General features: G+C 38.3%; 1 protein-coding gene across 5 annotated transcripts in view; it reads left to right on the top strand.

Moving 5' to 3' along the window:
- LOC106884502 (uncharacterized) overlaps positions 1-20,336 on the top strand; it is a 100,346-nt gene that overhangs the window by 58,364 nt on the left and 21,646 nt on the right. The window lies entirely within an intron of this gene.

Below are 20,336 nucleotides of genomic sequence, written 5' to 3'. Positions count from 1 at the left end.
GTATTTTTACTAGAAATGATTCTGTCCGACTTGTTTCAATTTCTTTTTGTTACTTTTATTAAGTTGGAAAATTCATGAACATCACAACTTCATGTTTTCTTTCCTTCTTTATTCACCCATGTATTTAGTAAATATGTCAACCAATTATTGTCATTCCTAATTAATCGATCGATAGAAAAACAGTTAATGAGAACTTCACGGTTCGGTATTCAGATCTCGCCGCGCGCTGCTGTGTCGGAATAACTTGCTACATGACTGCTATATGTAGGCGATGTTCCAAGTTCAAATCCAGCATGCGGAGACAACTTTGCCATTTTTATTTTTCCGGGTTTAAAATAAAGTACCAAAGTACCAGTTAGGTACTTGAATTCGATTCAAATCATCATCTCCATCCTCCCACACACAATTTGTGGTTCAGTAAATGTTAAAGAAAAAAAAATTATTGTTAGAAATTATTATTATAACGACGGGTGAACTGGCAGAATCGTTATCACGCCGGGCAAGATGCCTAGCGGTATTTCGTCCGTCCTTGCGTCCCGAGTTCAAATTCCACCGAGATCGATATAATCGATTAGTCCCCTCCCCCAAAATTTCACACCTTGTCCCTTTAGTAGGAAGGATTATTGTTATTAAACTGTTTTATGATGCTTTTAGCTTCATTTCTTAACATTTTTGAGTTCAAATTCCGCGAGAGCCGACTTTGCTTTTCATCCTTCCAGACTATGAAAAAAAATATACCAGTTATATACTCGTGTTAAGGGGCGATCTTAATTGACTTTACTACCAAATTCCTGACCCAGTGCGCCAAATAAATTATTAATAAATAAATAAATAATCTTAATTTAATGAATAAATAAATAAAATATTTAAAAACTTAAAGTAAATCCTTATGATGGTAAACCAGCTTTTCCCAGACTGCAGCTATCGGTTACGGATTGCGTTTAATTTTCGGCATTAAACGCTGCCATTTATTTATTATTTAATTCCTTGCTACTTTAAAAGCTCAATTTTTTTTTAATAGCGATAAGTTGGATTGAATATCATTTAATTATCAAGTAAATTGCAACCGACATACAGGCCATCGTTATCTAAATGCAATATATCGGCTTCAAATTTTGGCACAGCACCAGCAATTTTAGGGGCAGGGGTAAGTCGATTACTTTTCCGGGGTTTCTTTTATGACATGGATCTGAAACTGCTTTGATGGTCTGACAGAAAGGCATGAACGTCACCACTTCTACATTAACTGATCTTTGTAAATCTGCCGCCATACATCTCTGTTTAAAAACAGGAAAACGCCCTCCTCTATATGGTGGGACCTTGTTATATGCTAGATGAGTCCTTGGCTTATTGTCACTTCTGTGCCCCAAGTCTGCTTTGGTTGAGTACTGTTGGCACTCCGTCGCTTACGACGTCGAGGGTTCCAGTTGATCCGATCAACGGAACAGCCTGCTCGTGAAATTAACGTGCAAGTAGTTGAGCACTTCACAGACACGTGTACCCTTAACGTAGTTCTCGGGGATATTCAGCGTGACACAGTGTGACAAGGCTGACCCTTTGAATTACAGGCACAACGGAAACAGGAAGTAAGAGTGAGAGAAAGTTGTGGTGGAAGAGTATAGTAGGGTTCGCCACCATCCCCTGCCGGAGCCTCGTGGAGCTTTAGGTGTTTTCGCTCAATAAACACTCACAACGCCCGGTCTGGGAATCGAAACCGCGATCCTATGACCGCGAGTTCGTGCCCTAACCACTGGGCCATTGCGCCTCCACGCAATGGTTGAGTATACCTATGATTAAAGGTCTTCTAGACGTGGTCATTAAGGCGACGAGCTAAGCGAAAGAATTGTTACCGAGTCGGGCAAAGTGCTTTGCAGCATTTCTTCCGGCTCTTTAGGTACCGAGTTCAAATCCCACCGAGGTCAATTTTACCCTTCAACCCTTTCGGGATCGATAAAGTACCAGTCAAGTACTAGGGTCAATGTAATCGATCTATCCCCTCCCTTCAAAAATTGCTGGCTTTGAGCCCTGCAGCGGACTGGCGTCCTGTCCAGGGGAATGCTAAGATCTCGGTCAGTAATACGCATGGAAACCCGGTAAGAGACCTTGTTAGTGACCATTCTGTTTTTATGAGTAAGACACTAGGATATAGGACAGAGATCTGGCTCTTATTTCTAGCTAACTTCGAATAACTGCTTAGAAGCTTACCACTGTGACTCAACGCTTCTGTTTCATATCCCAGTTGCGATCAACTCTCTTCAGTCGCAAAATTTTTCTTCTTAATGAGCAAGAAATGCCTGATAATCACAACTTCACGTTTTTCTTTCGTTCTTCACCCACCGCTGGATTACCAAGATATTTAAAACCGTTTTCATTCCTAAATTAGAGATCAATTTCATGGTGAACTAGAAAACAGTAAGAGGACTGTAGTTGTTAATTCGCGGTTCGCCTGATAAAACGAAAACTATTTCCCAGTGTCGGGAGGGACTCCCACTTCTAAGATTGCTCCCGTAAATTTACCGTGCGGTCTTAGAAGATGAAAGTTTTCGCTTTCATAAACCAAGCGCTAGTTTTAACACTGAGGGGGAAGGTTATCGATGCTAAACTTTTATGTCGTTGAGTCACACACACACAAAAATTCTTGGGCAAGTTTGTGAAAGTGCTTTGTTTTTGATTGATGCAATATTTTTAACACATAAAGCTCGACGGGTTACGATCGTGGCCGTCAGGTACAGATCGATAGGCCACGATCGTGGCCCAGATGTATTTAATTTATGGGCCTTTGTTGGGGGCTCTAATGTCACTCAAGCGTTCCGAGGACTAATAGTTCAACTAATGACTTTTCGGATGATGTAAAACTTGCCACCCCTCGACTTCGTAAGCAACGGAGTGCCAACAACAACGACAATAAAGACGAAGCCTGGAATTTTTAGAGAAGTTTAGCCGATTACATCGATACCTGTGTTCAACAGGTACTTTGTTTTATTGATCCTGAAAGTCGACCTTGGCGAAGTTTGAACTCAGAACGTAAAGGCAGACGAAATACCGCTTCACATTTTGCCCGGCGTGCTAACCAGTCTCCCAGCCCGTCGCCTTCATAATAAGTATCTCGGTGGAATTTGCACTCTGGACGGGATTTTGTCCTGCCAGCTCACCACTTTAATAATACTTCTTTCAACTAATGACACAAGTGTTCGAATGGTACTTATTTTAGCGGCCCCGAAAGGAGGAAAGGCGAAGTCGGCCTCAGCGGACTTTGAACTCGAAATCTAAAGACAGACGAAATACCGTTAAGCATTTTGTCCGGCATGCTAACGATTCTGCTAGTTTTCCACCTTAACAACAACAACAATCTTTTCTACTCAAGGCACAAAGCCCGAAGTTTTCGGGGAGGGGGGGGGCAGTCGATTAGATCAACCCCAGTACGCAACTGGTACCTAATTTATCGACCCCGAAAGGATAGAGGGTAAAGTCGACCTCAGCGGACTTTGAACTCGAAATCTACACACAGACGAAATACCGTTAAGCATTTTGTCCGGCATGCTAACGATTCTGCTAGTTTCCCGCCTTAATAACAACAATAATAATAATAATAATAATAATCCTTATTTCCTATGCTGCTCGTTACATAGTTTCCTTTTGCTGTCTTTGCAAAAGTTAAAAAAATGAAAAATATTTAATTCCTGTATCTTGTCCTATTCTTGGAGAAATGGTTTTCAGATAATTTCCAGGAGTCTTCATTACGCCCATTTTAAAGATTTTGTTTTACTTTTATTTTTTTTAGTGGGGGTGGAGTGTGTGTGTGTGTGGGGGGGGGTGTTCAAGTAGGAGGGAAAGAAAGAAAGACTGAGAAAACGAACAGCAGAAAATGCAACAGCGGCACGTGGCGGTGGGTTGCTTAAGAATAATGCATGCATGTGTGTGTGTGTGTGTGTGTGTGTAAGACGACGGTGACTGGGTTGAAGACATGAAATTTAAAAGTCAGCACAATTTCAAAGAAAAGTTACATTTTATGAGAAAAACCGAAAAAAGAAAATCTTTTTTTTTTTTCAAAATATTTTAGTTTTTATTTATTCATTTATTTACTTATTTATTGCTTATTTTTGGCAAAGTTTTAGGTTCTGACGAAATATATCCTTCGTGTGAACAGAGGGGGTGTGTGTACATGTGTGTCTGTGTGCGTGTTTGTTTCAATTATTTATGAATATGCATATATGTGTGTGAATATTTATGAATATGTGTACACACACACGTATGTGCGTGCGTGCACTTATATGCAAATGTGTGCGTGTACTTGTATGCAAATGTGTGTGTGTACTTGTGTACAAATGTGTGTATTTGTATACAAATGTGTGTGTGTGTACTTGTATACAAATGTGTGCGTGTACTTATATGCAAATATGTATGTGTGCGTATGTGTGTGACATGTGAAAGAATATTATACTGAGTATATGCACCAAGGTATACATAAACAAATGTTTACATAAATGTTGTTATATGATTCGTGGGTGTTTATTATTTTTAAGGTTTAACCCCAAATGCAAAAAACAATCCGGAAAAATATTAGACGTTTCCCGGACTTTTGACATATTTCCTAGCCACAAAGACTGTTTGCATTACATAACCAAGATTTGGTCCTTAAAAAAGTGTGTGTGTGTGTGTGTGTGTGTGTTTAACCTAAATTACTTCTGCAGCCCGAAAAGTAAGAGATGGGTAACGAACGATGTTAATAGTATAGGTTTAAAGTTGGAAGATTTTTTTTTTCTTTAATCTATTTATTTAGCTTTCATTGAATATTTTGTTTGGGTTTCGTTAGGGTGTGATAGAAGGATTGGTTGTCTGGTGAAGAGAAAAAAAAATCCTTCAGTGAGAAAATCTTTGATTCCCATGTGGACGAAGAAAGGAGGAGGAGGAAGAGGGCAAAATGGGAGACGAGGAACCGTGTAACGATTTTGAATTTAGTGTAAATTACTCGTGGGTGGTTCTTTTAGAAAGAGGGAGCTTGAATTACTCCACATAGCTGTTGTTTTTGCTGTATGTGATGTTGTAGGAAGAAGGCGGTGTACAGTGTCTATTTTTTACACAAGTGTCGCTGGTGTTGTCACCACAGGAATTTTTCCTGGCTTATTGTTTGGTCCCAGCCAGGGGGGAATTCAAAACAATAGTCTAATTGTTTAGTCTCGGGTCAACCAGGGCTTCAAAGAGAAATTTGGCAAAGCAGAACAAAACTATTTTCGGGCCGCCGGATGAAGAAGCAAAGTGGCTCTCAAAATTCGAAGATGTTGAGCACATTTTGTTTTCTTCAGTTCTTTTATGGAAGAAACCCAACAGATAGTTGACTCTCTGAGCTATGAACCGCTGTTCCAGTTGAACCCTACTCTCATAGGCCCTGCGGTTAGTTCTCATTAAAGGAGTCCTTCAATCAGACTTTCAAGCTGTAAGCATCCCGCGTTATCTATTTATATATATATTTTTTTTCAGTTCATTAGAAGTTGGACTTTTATCGAATGTCGTGTATCTTTGCTTTAAAACTTCTGTGCTTGTGTGGTTCGAAAGTGATTTGGTTTCCACATAGAGGCTCCCTTCATGACACATCTGTTATTGTTACTTAATCCTAAGGAACTTTGACTGAGTAGTAATTCCAGTAGTAGCCATCCTGCACTTTTAAGGTTATCTGTATGCATATATATAAGACGGTAGGGTGTAGTTAAAGGGAGATTTGATTGCTAATTCTAGCTGGTCGAGCGACGATGCAAAGGCTCCTCTTGTGGATTTATTTTGTATTTTATAATCTTTTGTACTGGAGGAAGGGCTGTGCTCGTGACTTTCACAGGCCCTCCCGGTGAGATTGATGCTGTTTATGTTCCGCTTGAACTGTGGAAAATCAATGATTGCAGGAAGAAGTTATGAAGGGAGGGTATTAAATCAACTCCAGTATTTGACTCACTTTTGTTTATTTCACTGTACAGCGGAAACAAGTCTGGTGATAGCACACACCTCTGTTGTACTTCTTTCTTGGACCAACCTCCGCGAACCAGTGATGGCGACTGGAGTACTAAAAAGAAAAAAAACAGAATAAGACAAGATGGTCAGTGAAACATTGAATAATGTTTCTCTCTGAGAGTCTTTTTTTTTTTTTACTTTTTCTAAGAGTTGTCATTAAAAATACATACTTTAACAAATTAGAAATATTAAGTTCATGAACAACGTTCAGTGAAATTGGAGATGATGGGGACAGAAATAACTTAATTCGGTTTCTTAAACGAGATTTCATATTAGTCATTGCATAGACTACAAATAGCTTTCTTCTACCTCGTGCTTGGCCTACAAACATAGGTGATTATAGTTCTCTACTCCTTCTAGTCCCCACACAGCAAATTACTGGGTCAGTCTTTCTGTAGCCAGATGGTAAAGCCATCGAGTATCTTCTGTCTCCCTTTCTCCCCCCCCCTCTCTCCCTGCTTCTTCCTTTAAGTTTTCCAGTCGCCATTAAGTGTTGCTGGCTTTGTATTCTCATGATATCCAACAAAGTTTGCTTGATGCCCCGTTTATGTTGTTTTCTGCTGGTTACTACTAGTCTAAAGCCTTCGTGTTTGGTTATCCCTACTGTATAGACTATCTGTTTTCCTACGTTCATCTGAGGAACCACATTTGTGCAGCATTGATAATCTTTTTCTACTTGTTGGTTGATGTTCCACATCACACACCAATATGTAGAAATGAATTTTATGTATCCCTTCAGGACTCTTTCCCTCGTTTTTATAGGTAGCCATTTATTTGACGATCTATGTTTGCTTTCACACAAAGCAACTACGGCCTGTCCGATCTTTGATTTAATTTATTTGTTTTCCCCCATCTGATGTAATAATGGTTCCCAAATATTTAAAATTATCGACTTGTTTCAAGGTTGTTCCATTCATTCTTATGTCACAAATTGGTGGGTTCTTTGTTCTTTTTGCTTTGTTTTTTTTTTTTTGTCATTGTCTCTTTATATTAAGACCTAAACCAATCTTTTCACGATCATCATTAATGATATTGATTAATGTTTGTAGATATCTTTCTGTTGTTTCTATGAGGCCTGTGTCGTCTGCATAACATGTTAATGGATTGTCCTTCTTGCTAAATGTTCATTAGATAGCGGAATTATTTCACCGTACTATGAAAACGGATCTGGTGATAACACTCGACCCTGTTATACACCCCTCTTGAACTTCCAAGCATGTTCCTACTATGTTCTAATAAGCAGACGATGTTAATAATTACTAAAGCCGCCGCTATTTCTATTGCTGTTTCAGCCCAAGGTTAGCCTTGACCAAGCTGATTTGTGGTAAAAAGCAATCAAATCATAACACTTCTAGTTTCCTTTTCGCAAGGATTCTGTTCTCTCGACTACATTATCCAAACTTGGATTTGGCAATTTTTAGAATATCATTGTCACTATGTTAGGGTTCATGTTTTCCCCTTCTCCATTAACTCTCATATATCCCAAAATGGACAAATTAGTTTAATACATACTTTTTTTGAAAACGGATGTGATTCAGTCAGGGCTGAAATGTGAATAAGCAACAACATAGTATAAATTTCTTGAGAATATGTATTCTGTTAATTCCGTTGGTCAATAAATTGATTTCTTTTCATGGAAAGGCACAATGCCAAATATTGTACTAAACCGGGTTGAATGGATTTCTCGCTACATTTTATTGATGTCAGTGGAATGGTAAGCAGGTCCTAAATTGGCGGGGTTTCAATACAGAAAGTAATGGAGTTGAAACTAATTACTATTCAGTGCGTTTCGTGAAAAAAGTATTACGAATATTAATATGGGAACAGCTGCGCGGTTAAGACGTTTTACTTTGCTACAACATATTTTAGGATTCGATCCCACTGCACTTTGAGCAGGTGCCTTCTATTATTGCCTTGAGTGGACCAAAGCCTTGTAATTTAAATTTGGTCGACAGAAACTCTGGAGAAGCCCCTTGGAGCAAAGAATTGTTCCTGTTCTTCTAGATTTAATTAGTCTGTTTAATACTGTCATTGGGGTTCACTCCTATATACCTCCAGAGGGATCTACACAGACTTGGCCACCAGTGTTTGCATTCGGACCAGGTCTCCGGTCTGAATGTAAACTCTTCCTTTCTTCTTGCCAGTCATAGAATTCCTAAAACTGGTCAACACACATGAACATACCCTGTGGGTATATATATATATATATATATATATATATATATATATATATACTTTTCTTCCTCTGCTCACTAAGCAAATTTATATTTATTCAGAAGTGCAATCTGCATGTAAATAATAAAGTTAGGGTTAACATAGAGGGGGCATCAAGGGACTAACTAAAAATAATTGTAAGATGAAGAAAAAAGACTAATATTATCTAATTTGGCCAAAAGGGGAAACAACTCCAGACAAGTTTTGGTTTCACTGACCTCGTCAGCGACGCATCGTTTTCACTGTAATGATGAAGTAACTTCACTGAAGTAACGATGAATCACTAAGTAAATGTAAATTAATGCTAACACTGATTAGTGAAGGCAAATTGAATTGTTTAATAGAATCTTTTTAGTAATAATTTTATCGATCAATAAAAATTTTTAAAAGCACAAATAAAACTATCAGGTGAATTCAGGTGACCTGTTTTAAAGCTAACATCCTGAGCAGTAACACGGTTGATGTTCCTGAGATATTTACTTTGGGCATCATGCTATGTTGTCACACCAGCACATATGCACATTACCCTGAGTATGCATATATCTCTTTCTATATAAGCATCTAACAAGTCACGTAATTGATTATACTTCTCTGAGGAGGTCAAATATGTCTGAAACCTGTCCGGGGATATCCCCACCGTCTAATTGGAGGATAACTGAATTGGGACTTTGGTGCAACAAACCATTCTACCCCAGCATATTACATCAAATTGTCACCCTTTCCATTTCTTTGGCTGATTTCATCGTTGTTCAACAATGTCTACCTCTCCTCTTAATTAGTATACTCTTGATTAATTAAATTTTCAAGCTTACCGTGTAACGTATGTTCGTACTTACTTTACTAGTTATTTGCTGCATATTGTTACTTCAATTTCCGGTAACTCTCGACCCAGAAATAATAAATGTGTGTGTGCTTATGTGCGTATATCTATATATATATATATATATATATATATATATATATATATATATATTGTCTATGTGTGCAGATGTCTGTAAACATGCGTGTGTATATATATATATATATATATACATACATACACACAGATATACATTGTGAATATGTATATATACATATAGTGTGTGTGTGCGCGCGCGCGTTTATGTACACACCCCTCTCAATGAAACCCGTCACTCCCACGCTTCTGATAATATTTTCTGAACTGAACTTACTCCAGTACATATGATTATATTTATAATTTATTATCACAAGTTGTATTACGAGACCTGATCATATTTCGACTTTTTCTCCTGACTCGCAGTTTTCAGTTGTTACAAAGCGGTTCCAGTCGCTCCTTTATATTTCATAGCACGTGGCACTCCTTCACATTTACTCTTTACTCTTTTACTTGTTTCAGTCATTTGACTGTGGTCATGCTGGGGCACCGCCTTTAGTCAAGCAAATCATTGCCTAAGGTGCCGTAGAGCGAGACTGAACCCAAAACCATATGGCTGCAAAGCGAGCTTCCTAACCACACAGTTATGTTTGATGTTGTTTATATAATTTCTCACACAGACATAAGGCCCAAAATTAGAGGCGACGTGGGGGAGGACATTCTATTGGATCGTCGTCATTTTTATGCCATTTATCGATTTCGGAAGGATGAAGAGCAAAGTCGAGACTGACGGGATTTGAAATCGGAATGTTAAGTACCGGAATAAATACAAAGTATTTCGTTCGACTCTTAGAGAATCTCTGAACCCACCAGTTTTTCATTTTCCATTTCGTATAGGATTCAGTGTTTTCTGGGAGAAATTTTACAAGGAAATAGATTTCTTTCGGGTTCTGGTTGAGTGTGGGAGTCATCTTTTCTCAAGCTTCAAGGGGACTGAGTTTTTGATATTCATGGCTACCACTTTGCAAAACCAGACCGATTTACCGGTCGATATAATCAACTAACACTTCACCCAAAATTTCAGACCGTGTGCCTATGTTGTAGGCAATTGATATCCTGATGCTAACAAGACGCCATAGAATTCAGTTTCAAGATGTCTGCATGCCTATCACTTCAACGTTTCATCGTTCATTGCCTCATTATTCTCCCCTTTCAAAGATCTAGAATCGATCAATAAGCCCAGTTTGTGACGTTTTATTATCATTAAAAAAAGTGTGATAAAACGAGTTTTATTCCTATATTTTATTAATTTTCAAAGTGCTATTGTTCATGTTTGACTAAAATGGCGCTCGCGTCGTCCTCGTCGCCGTCTTCACGTTAAAACAAAACAAAACAAATACGACGCTAATATATTTCTGTAACACAGAAGGCATGCTAATTCAATTGTTTAAATCAAGGACATTCACCCAAAAACACCATAAGCAAACATGATTCATGACAATATTACAAGAGAACGGCATTTATTAACGTCACGTTCTCTACTCGATGCAGTCTCTTCAATTTTTCTTAAAATATAAAACTGAATCTTTGAAGAAGCAATTCAAAAGCATCTCGTCTCTGGTTTGAGGGGTGGGGAAATTTCCTTCTTTTTTATTTGTTATTCTTCATTTCTTCTGAGTATTATTTTCTTGTAAGGCAATCTTAGATTGTCAGACGAAAATGTCTTGCGCTATTTGCTGAAGCTCTTTACATTCTGATTTCAATTCCTACCTAGGTCATCAGCTTTGCTTTTGACTATTATTTCCAGCACATTGCGCGACCACCTAGAAACTCCCTTCTTTTGTTCAGTCAAAGAGGTATTTTCTGCAATATCAAGACAATGTCCTTCAGCCATTAGCTATATCATAAAATGGCAGGGTGCGATGTGTAGGAGATGTGACTGTCATTCCCAGCACGTTGAGCAACCACGTAAAAACTCCCCTCTCTTGTTCAGTTAAAAAAGATCTCCACAAAACCAACAAGACAATTTCATTCAGTCACCTACCACACCCAAAATCTGCTGTCTTAACTCTCCAGACAAAACCGATACCGGTTTCCTACGGAGTAGACAAATAAAGAAGTTGCACAACGAAGTATCTATGACAACGGGGTATGTGAAATTCGAATCTAATTCTGCGACATATGGGCCCAGGAACCCCACCTCTTTACTGGATTAAGGCTCGGTGATGCTATACTGCAAAAACATATATACATAGTCTTTCTGTTTCGAAATATTATAAATTCCCCAATATAATAATGGTTTCAAACTTTGGTACAATGCCAGCGATTTCATGGGAGGTGGGTAAGTCGATTACATTCGACTGGTACCACAATCTTATGATCGTGAGTCCAACACCCTAACCATTAAGCCATGCGCTTCCACTAGCTATGCACCTCCACCAGTGGAGAGGTTATGAGAGCTCATGCTCACGAACACTCACAGGCAGTGAAGGTTTATACGCTCATAGCTGTCCTTCTTCGTGTCTGGCTGCCTTTCAAGGCTGCCGAACCCCAGACCACCGCACTAGTTACATTAACAGTGTGGCTCAGGCAAAAGCGAAGAAGTGCTTCAATCTCTATGATCGTACAGCATGCCAGACGTTAACCTTACCGTTTCTAAATCCCCGCATTTTAGGATGATTCACATCTTTAAATTACGTTACACACTCTCTCTTTGTCTCTCTCTCTCTCTCTCTCTCTCTCTCTTTCTCTCTCTCTCTCTCTCTTTATCTGTCTCCCCTCTATCTCTCCCCCTCGTTATCTCTCTTTCTTTTTATATCTCCAAATTTAAAATAAAATTAAATGACACGTGGTATGTTTTTAAAGTTAGGCGTGCCTTTGTTTTTAAAAAAGCTCTATTTCCTCGTAGAATAGCCGCATAATACTGAGTGTGTGTGTAAGTTCATCTTGGAAACTTAACTAGGGATCGGCTACTTGACTCCATTTACAATTTTGATTCCAATATTTTGGGGCGAATATAGTATTTTAAGTTGACAAATTAAAAATAGGAAAAAGGAAGAGAATAAAAAGCACCACCCATTTCAATTAGACTTGCGTTATCAACTTACATCTAAATTGGGAACTATTCACGTGTGTGTGTGTGTGTGTGTGTGTGTGTGTGTGTGTGTGTGTGTGTGTGTGTAAATGCGTTCAATAATTAAGAATATCAAAATTTTTGTCAACGTTAAATTTATTGTTGGTGCGTGGGCTAAAATCCAGCCAGTACATCACTGGTTTTTATTTCATCCCCACCCAGCCCTCGAAGAAGGACGAATTCTAAAGTCAACCCTGGCAGGATTTGAACAGATTTGCTATCACTCAGAACGTGAAGAGATCTAATTAATAATATCAGAGTTTAGCAATTCTTCTGTTGTCTGTCCATCGCCTTCCTTAATGATAAATCCTTTCCACTATAAGCAACAAGTCCTGAAATTTCAAGGGAGGGGAGACGTTAGTAGATTATATCGACCCCAATTCTCAACTGGTATCTTTTTTCAACGATCCCCGAAGGATGAAAGGTAAAGTTATCCTCAGCAGAATTTGAATTCTGAACCGGAAGAAATACTGCTAAGTCCAGGGGTTGGACAAAATAATGGAAACGCCTTAAAATTTCAAACAAATTTATTTTTATATGGAGTAGGACCGCCTTTGGCAGTAGTTACAGCATGAATTCAACAAGGTATGGACTCGTACGAAGTTTGAGTTGTTTCCAAAAGAATTTTTGTCCATTCTTCAGCTAAAGCAGTCCCCAGTTCTTGTAGTGATGATGGTGGAAGATATCGACTCTTTACTTGTTTTTCTAAAATGCACCATAAATGTTCAATAATACTGAGATCTGGGGACTGAGGTGGCCAGATAAAATGTTCGACTTCACTAGAATATTCCGCGTGCCATTCAGTAACAACTTTAGCTGGGTGAATGGGTGCATTATCATCCTGAAAGACTGGATTTCCCTCCAGTAACAGTTCCGTAACTAGGATGAATTTGATCAGATAAAATGCTTAAAAAGCTTTGACTATTAATTCTGCCATGAAGGAAAACGATTGGGCCGGCGGTTTTCCAAGATATAGTCCCCCAGATCATCACAGATCCTCCATGTTAGAAGAAGGCAGTCTGGGTCAAATGTTTTTGGGGCTGTCTCCACACGTATACTCGTCTGGTGATCGAAAATAAGGTAAAGGATGACTCGTCCGAGAAAATAACATTCTTCCACTTCTCTAGGGACCAAATGTGTAGATTTTTACTCCACTCTAGACACTTTGCAACGTTTGTGTTTGAAAGCAGTGGTTTTCTGATTGCAGCCCTCCCGTCAAAACCAGCTTTGTGCAGCTCCTGACGAATAGCTTTTGTGAAAACTGGGTTCTCGAGGTGGTCATTACGATCTGCAGTAATTTTGGGAGCTGTACTTTTATGATCCTTTCTAACAATTCGCGTAAGAGTCCGACGGTCCCTATCTGAAAGTTTTGGTTTTCTTCCGGAGTTTTGTCTCGACGAGGTTTTTCCCTCTTTCTCAGAGGCTGTCATTACTTTCGAGGCGAATATTGCACACGTAAAATGGATGGAGAGCGTGAACTTAATCGAACTCCGGTCATCTGATGGATGGGGAACGCAATCGAAGAAACTACCACGAGATTTAAACTCGAGACGTGTGAGGCTATCACGAATACTTCGAGTAACAGCCTCTCACGTGACCTTTTTGGATTATTTCACTCTGTGCGTGTGTGTATGTGTGTGTACGTACGTATATACACCGTAGTAAGATGATATGGTCGTAGCACACCTCATGCGCTACCTTGTGCTCTTTGGCTGATTAAAGGGCCGCATGTTTCGCTCATAAGGCCACACCTAACTTTTAATTCGTTTACACACACTACATACTTTGAGTCCCTGTGAGGTGTCATGTGCTTGTTATGGTTGCTATAAACAGTTACCAACATAGTTAATAGCTGACAGTAGCAATAAAACATTAGAGATCAGTGAATGTGTAGAGAGCAAGTAGATGAGACGGGAAGTAAATTTGATGCTTTAATTCCAGTTCTTATCTGGCTCGTCAGCAGGCGTTAAGTGTGACTCAACTTTAAGATAGCATAAGTAAAATAAACAAATAAATAAATGAATAAATAGATAATGAGATAGAGAGGAAGTCAATGGAAGCGAAACTTGGACTATATAAAATAGCCAGCAAAGGTGCAAACAAAAAAAAAGGATCATAGAGAATCATGCATGTGGATAAGAATACTGATAACGTAAAGTAGACTGAGGAAAAAAGACGGGCATCCAAGGGACATACGATCTCTCTCTCTCTCTCTCTCTCTCTCTCTCTCTCTCTCTCTCTCTCTCTCTCTTTCTCTCTTTCTCTCTCTCTCTCTCTCTCTCTCTCTCTCTCTCTCTCTCTCTCTCTCTCTCTCCCTCTCTCTCTCCACTCCACATACACAAAGATGAGGTTGGATGACATAACATTAGTGAAGAAAGATGAAAAATATAAAGCAAGAAATGGGAGTGGAGTACAAGAAAGGAAGGGAGGATAAAAGAGATCACAGTACAGTAAAGTTGGTAACTCAGTAAACGAAAGGGAACTGTGAACGAACGTGTACATACGTATCTAATACTTGTGAGTTAAGAATCTCGGGGGAATAAATTAGGTTGAAGATTAAGGATCCGAAAAATGGAAATATCATATTTCCGCCCAAATCCTAGTTGTTATATGTTATGTTATTTCATTTTCTATTTTCATTCTGTTTTATGATTTGATTGAGCAGCCGACATCTTTCCCAGCAACAGTCGACAACATTGGGGAAGGAAATATTTGTCTGTAGACATCACTGGAAAGAATAAAGAACAATGATTTATTCAATCTTTTAAATGGTTTTAAATAGTTTCCTTTTAACATTTCTAGAATTATCTAATATTCAACACAATTGCAGGATGTTAAATAGTTTGTTTACGCGCGCGCACATAATATAAACAAATTCAGGGACAGCATAGCCTAATGGTTAAGAAGTTTATTTCGTTGCCATGAGGTCTAGGGTTCGATCCCAATGCAGTGGCACTTTGAACTAGTTCTTTTATTATGGTTTAGCTAGGTTTTGGTCATTATTGGCCCAGACTATGTCAAACTTAATAGCACCACTCGGCACAGTCTTTCAAGTCAGGTTTAGGACATTGTAATGCACTTTAATAGGGAGTTGTTTGCCGAGATGTACCCAAATGTCGGTGGTTTGTGTGGTATTTCGAGGAGGAATTTGTCCAGGTATCATCTGAATGTTATGTGGTTTTTTTCTTCTTTTAGTATCTTTCGGAATAATGTTTGAATAAAGCAGGGTCGGTTGAGGTAGACATGCTGTCTCGCATGGTTTCAAAGTACAGTCAAACCTCGACTTACGTCGTTTCGAGTTACGTCTTTTTTTTTACATTACGTCATTATTTTTTTTTTTTCCTTTAAAAAATCTCAACCTCAGTTAATTTATTCGACTTTATGGCGGTCTCTGCGAACATATTTACCAACTATTGAAAAGGTTGCAAGACGCAACGAAAATTTTAGAAAAATAAAGAAGGAAATGAGTGGAAATTTTACCGGTGCGTGTGTTCATTTATAAGGCACTAAAAGAGAATGATTCTCCTCAGACTCAACAGAATAAACGTTAATAAATATTCCTTCTAATGCTTTTTCGTGTTACGTCGTTTTTCGAGTTAGGTCGGTAATGCCATGTGACTTAAGTCGAGGTATAGTTGTGTTTATCAGGACCCGATCATTAAAAGAATGTGTTTTGTTTATTGCATTCTTTTATTTGTTTGTTTATTTATTTTTCATTTCTGCATATTGTAGCATTAATTAATTATTTATTTTATTTTTTTACCTTTTCCGTGTTTTTTTTTTTAAATATTTTCTTTCACTGTTTTTACTTTCACATTTTCTGTGTAGTGGTGGTGGTGGTGGGGGGGGGGTCATTGTTAATTAATTAGAATTAAGTGGGGTAAATGAATGTACGAACGTGTTATTTACTTAATAAACATTCGCCAAATTTTCTTGTAGTCGCCCATTCTGTTATAACTAAAACAATCATCTCATTAAATAATTATTTCTTAGAATTACCATTCCAAATGTTTTCAATTTTTCTGTCTGGAGGGGGGGATTATTTCTAAGAACGTTTCAGTATATATTTTGATAAAAATTACATGGAAACGCCCAATGGGAATTTAAATGACTGCTCTAGGGCCTGACGTGTGGCAGTTCGACGGACCTGACGCGTGGCGGTTCGGCAACCCTCACCTCTCGACGGTATTACTTCCATACATCTATATACATCACCTAAAAAGCAAAAATGGTTCACCGTCGAAGCCGATGGTGAATAATCAGTTGTTCACTCGATTGGGCTATCAGCTAATTAAATTTTAGTGCAAGTGGCTGGGTAAACCACAGACACGCGTAACATAATCTTCACACAGAATCAATGCGATGGTGTCTGGTGTGACAAGGCTAGACCTTTCATGTTATAGGTTCAATCCACCGACGAGCTTCAGCATAGTTTCCGTCTACACATTTTCACTTACAAGACTTGGGTAGATCTGAGGTTATGGTAAAAAGCATTTGCCCGAGTTTTATGAGATCGAACCTGGAAGCTCTGCATTTCCAAGTAAACGCTTTAACCACTCAGCTAATGCTACATCCATTAATGTAGTTAACAACCTGCATAGACATTAATGAAACCCCACTCCTGTAACCCTGTTAAGTTGTCGGAACACTCCTGAAGAACCGGTGTTCGTAGAATTGTTGAAAGGACGAATATATTAGTGATGCCTCATTCCCCTCTCTGGACCCTTAGAGGGAGTCTAACCCCCAGGAGTTGCACTCCAAGTTGAAGTGTTATTGTTGCACCATTGTTGGTGTCACAGACTGACTAGTTGTTCCTGAACACACAGTGTGTGTGTGTGAACACACACACACTCTCTTTTTCTCTCGTTAGATGAAAAGTTCTTAAATGTAAATAAAGTAAATATTTCTACTTTTATTTCGTTTCCTTAGAAAAATTAAGGACTTGCTATTCCTGTATATAAATAAAGAAACAGTTCCTTCATTTGTTCTAATTTTATTATTATTACCAATGTACTATTCAGTACATTACGAAAGATGAAGTGTGTGTGTGTGTGTGTGTGTGCGCGCGTGTGCGTGTGTGTAATGAGTTGACTGGGAGTTTAGTTTTAGCTTTTTAACTTGTCTTTACTAGTTAAACCGCCCTTTTAAGGAAAACGTGAAGTCCTAATCAAAGAGGATTAACAAATTTGACTCTAGTATGACTATAAAATGTCTCCATTAGTTTACAGTAAACTCACCACGTGAAATACACATACACACACACACACACTCACTCAGAAACAGGCGTGTACTGTACAAAAATAAAATAATAAAACACAAAAAGCTTAGTTTCCAATTGACCAAATACAAATACTATTACAGCCTAACAATATTTATTTAATAGACCAACTTAAAAGAAACTTTAATTCGTAGACGGATCTTATTCATGATTGCAATTAGAACATCTGTTGAAAATTCTGATCGAGCAGACTTACGACCAGCAACTTGAGTAAGGATCGTCTACTGCTCCCCCCCCCCACTCACACGCACCAATGATGTCATCGTTTAATATCCGTATTCTACGCTGGCATGGTTTTGGCGGTTCGACTAGCCTGGGTCTGCCTTGGTTAAGTTTCTATAGTTGGATGCCTTTCCTAATACCGACCGCTTTACAATGTGTATTGGGTGCTATTTTTTTGATTTTGTGGCACCAGTACTAGTGAAGTAATCAGGTTATCTCGCAGGACAAGGCCCCTGACGGAGTTGGCCGGGGGCAGTATTGGGGTAGGTAGCTTGGTGCCAGATATTGAGAGGCTAAAGTATGAAAGGGTGGGGGAAAGAACAAGTCTACATGGCTACCCCAGCAAAAAAGGGAGACAGGATGGTGGAGATGAGGTATCAACGTGTAACATTTGTTTTTTTTTTTAAATACGGGAGGACATGCGTTGCGGGAGTGAGATTTGGTTGCTATTTTCAGCAGGTCAAGCCACCACACAGACTAGGGATGATAGAATTGCTTGATAAGTAGAACAACGGATTGCTTATGCTCTAGAGACGCAACATGCTTTTAAAATTATATTTATAATTAAGCAAATATACTGTTACATAGTTTTACTCATTAAACAGCTATAACAGCAAAATTTTTAATATATTTGAAAATCGTCAACTAGGCGCAGGTGTGGTTGTGTAGTGAGAAGTTTGTTTCTCAAATATATAGTTCTGGGTTCAACCTCACAGCGTGGCACCTTGAGCAAGTGTCTTCTATAGCCTTGAGCTGACCAAAGTCTTTTGAATGGATTTGGTAGACAGAAACTGAAAAGAAGCCTGTTGTATACATATATGTGTGTGTGTCTGTGTGTTGTCTCCACCCCTTGCCATCATTGCTTGACAACCGGCGTTTGTGTGTTTCTGTTCCCGTAATTTAGCGGTTCGGCAAAAGAAAACGATAGAATAAGAACCAGGCTTTAAAAAAATAAGTACTGGAGTCAGTTCATTCAGCCAAAGCTTCTTCAAGGTGGGGCCCCAGCATGGCCACAGTCTAATGATTGAAACAAGTGAAAGGTGAAAGATATTACAAATATGAAGTCATTAAAAGGCTTCAAACGAACAGATTCATTCAGATTTGGTGAATTTTTTGTAGTTGAAACGGTATGAAAACTGTTTTAGGTGAAATAATACTCAGACATAGTTCGGGAGACGCAGCAGAGTGGCTTGCAGGAATGCATTTTGGCCATCGCTCTCATATACTCTCCCTCTCTATCTCTTCATCTCTCTCTCCATCTCTCTCTATCTCTCCATCCATCTCTCCATCCATCTCTCTCTATATCTCTCTGTCTTTCTATCTCTCTTCATCTCTATCTCTCTCTATCTCTCTCTATCTCTCTCTATCTCTCTCCATCTCTCTCTATCTCTCCATTTCTCTCCGTCTCTCTCTCTCTCTCTCTCTCATCTCCCATCTCCCATCTCCCATCGATTTGAATTATAGTGAATATTTGACACTGGCAGGACACCAATGCTGTTGTGCGGACATTTTCATAAAATAAGAATTTTAATTTTGCTCAGGTTATCAAACAGACGGTTAATCTTCTTATTAAGTTTTAATTCATTTAAAAGAATTAAATGGCTTATTTTCCTTTTTGTGTTAGGTCTTTGTTCAGTGATTAGTTGTTTCTTGTTTGTTTGTTTTCTTGGGGCTTTTTTCTTTCTTTCTTTTTTTGGCTTTTTTTTTTGAAGAATTTAATTTTCTTTTAAAACTTTTGATTGCTACTTTATTATTGATTTTAAGATGGGAGACACCAGCTTGAATGGTTACAAACTGGTATATAGAATATACTAGAAGAGTATCTTTACTTTTGTAATGTTAATACTGGGTTGTCGAGAGGGACTGTATCGAATAAAGAACACACCCCAAGACAACCTTATTGCCTCTTCTTTCTCATTGCCTTTTTATCTCGCTCGCAGATACCCCCTCCCTCCTTCCTCTTCATAATAACCTGTTGCTAATCCAAGTATCCTCTCTTTCTCTTACATATATATAAATAAACCAAGAGAGATGGAGATAAAATTAATAAAAAATTATTAATACATTGACAAGACCTACAATTGTTTCAATTCATCGCTTATCGTATAAAATCAATCAAATTTGATTTAATTAAATCAGTTTGGTTAATTATTATAACCCAGAATATCATCAGGGAAGAACGTACAAAGAAACTTAAATTAACCAAATTGATTGATTTTATACTATAAGCGATGAATTGAAACAATTGTAGGTCTTGTCGATGTATTAGTAATTTTTTATTAATCTTATCTCCATCTTCTCTCTTGGTTTTTATAATGATATATCTGTGTGTGCCTACATTATAAGGTATTCAACCAGTCTAATCTTGGATATTTCTATCCCTCTGAAGTTTATATATTCTCATTTGTGTGTATCTATATATACATACACACATAAATCACGCGCACAAACAAACCCTTGTGGTTGACTATGCATGAGTTTGTATTGTCTATAACACTAAAACTTCTTTGTCTTTCCTTTCATAATTTTGCAATAAAGTATCCATGATAACTTATCTCTCTAACCTAAATTTCCTGTCATCCCAAAATGTATGTTAGATACCAAGTGCGTTTACAGTATTGTTGTTACTACGTGTGTAGAGGGATTCTGTGCAT

This window comes from Octopus bimaculoides, chromosome 21, assembly GCF_046866305.1.
Source record: "Octopus bimaculoides isolate indiv1 chromosome 21, ASM4686630v1, whole genome shotgun sequence".
NCBI lineage: Eukaryota > Metazoa > Mollusca > Cephalopoda > Octopoda > Octopodidae > Octopus > Octopus bimaculoides.
The sequence above is the reverse complement of the archived record's forward strand: the minus strand, read 5'-3'. Positions and strand labels throughout refer to the sequence as shown.